A 6,000-nucleotide genomic window follows, 5' to 3' on the forward strand; every position below is an offset into this window, starting at 1 on the left:
GAGGAGGGAGGGGAGGAGAGTCCAAGGGGCAGAGAGGTGAGAGTAGGATGAGAGAGAGCAGAGAGAGGAGGGGCAAGTAGCGCCTTTTATAGTGGGCCAGGTCTATGGGGCGGGGCATACCTGGCTGTTGCCAGGTAAGTGTGGGGTGGAACTTGGACAGAATACCAACACTAACAGATTTGTGTCTTTCTGTTTCTGAAATATGTGTGCCATAATGGATATGTGTACAATGATGGATATGTATGCAACAGTGGATATGTGTACAATGGTGGATATGTCTGCAACAGTGTACATGTGTGCAGTGGTGGATATGTATGTAATGGTGAAAATGTGTGCAACAGTGGATATGTGTGCAATGGTGGATATGTGTGCAATAGTGGCTATGTATACAATGGTAGATATGTGTGCAACAGTGGATAGGTGTGAAATTGGATATGTGTGCATTCGTGGATATGTGTGCCATAGTGGATATGTGTGCAATGGTAGATCTGTGTGCTACAGTGGGTATGTGTGAAACAGTGGATATGTGTGGCATGGTGGATATGTGTGCAGTGGTGGATATATGTGGCATGGTGGATATGTGTGCAGTGGTGGATATATGTGGCATGGTGGATATGCGTGCAGTGGTGGATATGTGTGGCATGGTAGATATGTGTGACATGGCGGATATGTGTGCTACAGTGGAATGGAGAGAAGAGCACAACACAGAGCACACTGGTTTTGTGTGTTTGTTTTAATGTTGAATGCAACTGTACAAATTAAAACCAGACAACTCCAGAAACAGGGACAGGCTCCAAGATAGCTGACCTAGAAGAATAGTAAATTAAAAGAGACAAGAGGCACATAGCAACCATAGGTAGTGTGCGCTTTTTTTTGTGTGTTGCATTCAGATTTGCAAAAATAGCTTTAAAAAAAAAAAGACATTTTGGGGGCAGGTGGGAAACTGAGCATAGGCCGAGAAGTAGCTTTATTGGCTTTGTTCTTGGTTTCAGTGATTGCACCAACGCCCCTGTGGCTCTAGAGGACATCTCTGTTAAGGGATGCTCATGCTGAGGTAAGGGTGAGAGGGCATGGTGTTTGTCTCAAGAAATAAATATGCAAGTGATTGAGAAAAGACACCTACACCAACCTCAGGTCTACGCCCAGAGGAACACCGATGAATGCACACAGCTCTCCAGTGAGTACACATAATACTCTTGGAAAGTATTATTAAAGGGCTGAGGAGATGGCTCAGTGGTTGAAAGAAGACCTGAGTTCAGATCCTTAGCACCGTGTTGAGGATCTGGGTGCAAATATGTATGTTTGTAATCTCAGCCCAGAGAAGCAGAAGCAGGAGGATTTTAGGGAGTCTCCCCGGTCAGACAGCCTTTGTCAATTACGAGCTTTAGTGTCAAAAGAGAGACTCTGGGCAGGAAAACAAGGTGGAAAGGCACAGAAGGAGACCCCAACATTGATCTCTGGCCTCCACACACATGTTCATACATAGGCATATACCACAGACACAGAGAAAAAGTGTGGGTGTCGGGGCACTTTCCTCCTGCCTCAGTACTCTTGAAGCACAGGCAGGCAGATCTCTGTGAGTCTGAGGCCAGCCCGTCTATAGCGAGCCCCAATCCAGCTAGACCTATGTAGTGAAATCATCTCAAAAAAGAAAACGTGTGTGTGTGTGTGTGTGTGTGTGTGTGTGTGTGTAGTAATAACAGTGAGCTAGGGACATAGCTGGATTAGAAGAGGGTGCCCCTAGCATCCACAAGGTTGTCGGTTCAATTCTCAGCACCACATAATAGGGTGGTACATGATTATAACTCCAGCACTTGGGAAGTAAAGGCAGGAAATCTTCAGCTACACAGCGAATTTTTTGAGTTCTCAAGTTCAAGGTTGGTCTGCACTCCACCTGTATGAACCTGAACACCCAAACATCTCACATCAGTGGAATGGAACAATATTTGTCTTTTATGGCTTGTTCAGCATAAGGTGCTCCAGGTTGTAACAGGCATTGGCCCCTCTATTGTCTCTGCTGTCTCCAGCCCCAGGCTCGGAGAATTGAAGACAACGGGCGGGCGGGCAGTCTGCAAGACTGTATACCCCACGAAGTAAAGCAGTGAGCATCTTCCCTAGAATAGAGTCAGATGAGAAGGCCTGACTCTATTTTTCCTTCAAAGACTTAAATACACTGTCTTTTTTGACAGATTTGTAAACAATATAATTCAAGCCAATTAACTGATAATGCTAACCAAATTCAGGAAAATACAAGCAAACGAGGCTCAGTCTCCAACACAAATGCAGATAGTTTCACACTTCTTAAAAATAAACAAATGTGTGAAGCATTAATTATAATTTTTACAGCGGAACATCTCATAATGTGTCATAAACTATCGGATAAATGCAGTCAGAAGGTTAACTGTAAGCACTGCGAATCCTGTTCGCAGGATCTATATGGGTCAGGATCTGAGAAGTGGGAAAAATGCTTGTTCTTAGATTGGCACAAAGGGAAGAAGTAGACATGGCTCCTCCTGGAGGTCATCAATTCCTTCTGCCCCGAGCAAGCGGCAGTGCACAGGCCTGGGGGTGCACACCTGTAACCCAGCCAGGGACTTGCTATACAGCAATGTGATTTTCTATATGCCAAGACTGAGTCTCAGGAAAACAAATAACAGAAAAAGGATTTCCCTGACTCTTTGTCACCTGAACGTATAATTGAAATATGCTCGTAGCTTTAGGTAGTTGACCTCCAGAGCAGAAGAACAAACTTAAAGCTATGATTTTAGGACCTAAGGACCCAAGCTCACGGCATCACCAGCATGAACAGAAACAGTCCATACTTTCCCCCAGCAGACCCACTGTTGCTCAGGATTTGCTAGATTTAATGATGATCGATCCTTCTCACAGATGTCTGTTGTTATAACAGATGATGTGACCCAACGAACTTCCCAGAAGGAAAGGTTTGCGTGGGTTCACAGTTTCAGGGAGCTCTGCCCATGACTGATGGGCTCCGTTCCGTGATTTTGGGGTTGTGGCGAGGCAGCCCCTCACAGTGAAGCACAAAACAAAACAAAAACAGCTTTTCTCTTGGCCAGGAAGTAAAGGAAATAGGCCTGAGGCCTACTTCCTGTCAAGATCGCATCAACCCAAACAACCTGAAGGCTTCCTGTTGGGGATCATCTGTTTTGCTTTTCCTTTTAAATATTTTTTTTGAAAATCCACTCATTCCCAGTTTATGTTTGTATATGCTGTGTGTGCAAGCATGTTTATATGTGTGTATGTGTGCACAGGTACATGTTGAAGTCTGAGGCGGACATCAGGTGTTTTCCTCCTTCAATCTCCAATTTGTTCACCCAGAGCTTCTAGTATAGCTAGTCTGGTGAACTGGCTACTCCTTCAAGCCCACCTTTGACTTCCAAGACAGGCTGCTGCACCCACCTGGCATGAGCAGTGTTACTGGGGATCTGAACTCAGGTCCTTATGCTTGCGAGCCAACTGCTTTACCCACTGAGCCATCCCTTCAACCTGTAGGTCCACCTTTGAGCAGTTTCATAAGTCTAGTGGTGTTAGGTTGGGGAACAAGCTTTCAGCACTTGGAATGTTGGCAATACAACATCCAAACTACAGCAGCCCATTGTTGAGGTTCCCCCATGAGATTTGATTGCAAGATTCTCCAAGTCTTTGTCAGAGAAATGCCCACTGTGACTCTTCTGCTAAGTACAGTATGTGATAACTCCAACACTTACTTCAGTCTAGAAGCCACAGTCCACAGGCCTTGTGGTGGTTGTGTTGCCAGGCATGCATTTTGAGATTATAGATTAAAGCAATAAAAATTTAAGAGTTTGGAAATGGTGCATACAGTTCCATGTTGGATCAGTCAGAGTGAGAACATCCCAGAGGTGGCCAGATTCTGTGCTGTTGGTGTGGATGCAGATGTCACTGTGTCCCGCTGCTTGGTGGTGGCACCTGCCCTGCTACCCCTCCACTGGCCCCGCAGCTCCCAACCTGGTTTCCAGTGCCTCTTTCTCCCAGTCCCAGGCAAGCCGTGTTGGGTTTATGTTTTTATTTGACAAAAGCGAGCTGTTGTACAGACATTGGTACCCGCATTGGAGAAGAAGCATACAAGCAAGAAGCACTCAGCCTCAGTGGTGAAATTTTTTTCATGTCAGAGATTGGGAACTTCTGCAGTCATTTATATCATCCCTTCTTCCCCAGACAGAAGATACCAAAAAGTTGCAATCAAATATCTGTTCATCTTATTGATAAAGTCACTAAGAAGCCAAAATGTCTGTCAACATCAACCAGTTCCATTGCTACAAGATGCCCTATTTGGTTGCTAAGACTGAGTGCAAAGGAAAGGAATCAAGACAGTTATAGTCAACCTGGTTGACGTTGCAAAGATGCTTAATCGGCCACCCATGTATCCCACCAAACATTTTGGTTGTGAGCTGGAAGCACAGACCCAGTTTGACGTTAAGAATGGCCATTACATTGTCAATGAGTCTCATGAAGTGAATAAGTTGCGAGGCATGCTGCATGGATTCATTAAAAAAAATCATTCTCTGTCCTCAGTGTGAGAAACAGATCTGCATGTCAATCCAAAGAATCAAACAATAGGTAATTCTTGTAAAGTTCGTGGGTACTGAGGCATGCTTGGCACACATCATAAACTCTGCACATTCATTCCAAAAACCCACCTGAGAATAGTGATGTTGACACAGCAAAGAAAGAAAAGGAAAAGAGAAAGGGCAAGGACGAGGAAAATGGCTCTGTACCCACCAGTGAGACACCACCACCTCCACCACCAAGTGAAATTAGTCCTACACATGCTGTAGAAGAAGAGGAAGATGATGATTGGGGGGAGGATACATCCGAGTAAGGTCAAAGGCGCAGAAAGGATGAAATCAGTGCACCACGCACAAGGTCTGACACTTAGCAATGACTTGGAAAGAACTGTAGAAGAGCGTGTTATCATCCTGTTTGGTTTTGTTAAGAAATAGAAAGAAGATAGCATTATTGATTAATCTGATAAAGAAATTGTGGCTGAGGCAGAAAGACTGGATACAAAAGCCATGGGTCCTCTTGTTTTGACAGAAGTTCTTTTTGAAGAGAAGATAAGAGAGCAAATCGAGAAATACAGGTGCCATTTTCTAAGATTTTGCCATAAAAACAAAAAGGGTCAGCGGTATCTTCTTCATGGTTTGGAATGTATGGTAGCAAGGCATCAAACTCAGCTATCTCCAAGATTCTGCATATCCTGGAAGAGATGTATGATGCAAGCCTTTTAGAAGAAGAGGTCATTATCAGCTGGTCAGAAAAGGCCTCGTCAAAGAGATTCGTGTCAAAGCAGAACCATTTATGAAATGGTTGAAGGAAGCAGAGGAAGAATCTTCTGGTGGTGAGGAAGAAGACAAAGATGAAAATATTGAGGTGCTGTACTGGAAGACTGCCAGCGTACCCACAGTTGAGACTGTGAAGTCTGACAAGGATGATGACATTAATACTGCCACCATTTAAAAGGAGAGATTCAACTTAGCTTAACTGTGTAATACTGCAAATTTTTCTCCATTATCAGCCAGAAGTGCAACATGTATGTGCAAGAGCTAAAGTGGCTTAACATAGTGCTACTCTTGACACTAAAAAGCTATTACTGTGAGTGGGCTGTAATTAAGCCTAATGAGACATCTAGGGAGTCCATACATATCAGAGAGCAGTTGTAGTTTGCTTATTTATAGCATGTTTCTTTTGGAAAAACTAGTGGTGGGCACATTTGGATCACATTTGCACAGTTATAAAAAAAATAAAGATTTGATTTTGGTCATTCTTAAAAAAAAAACAGTTTCAAGTTGGAGCACCATGTCTATGGAATTTGGGCATCATAGAAAGGCAACTGGTATTTAGATGCACAGGTGTGTTTAACCTGTTGTCCACAGGCCACAGGTATCCCAGGGCAGCCCTGAATCATAGCACAGAATCATAAAGTGTGTGTGTGTGTGTGTGTGTGTGTTGTGTTGATGT

General features: G+C 43.9%; 1 pseudogene; it reads left to right on the forward strand.

The window, feature by feature from the left end:
• The first annotated feature begins 4,266 nt into the window (after positions 1–4,266).
• LOC127691128 (eukaryotic translation initiation factor 5-like) lies at positions 4,267–5,499 on the forward strand (annotated as a pseudogene).
• Positions 5,500–6,000: the final 501 nt, after the last annotated feature.

This window comes from Apodemus sylvaticus, chromosome 8 (assembly GCF_947179515.1).
Source record: "Apodemus sylvaticus chromosome 8, mApoSyl1.1, whole genome shotgun sequence".
Lineage (NCBI taxonomy): Eukaryota > Metazoa > Chordata > Mammalia > Rodentia > Muridae > Apodemus > Apodemus sylvaticus.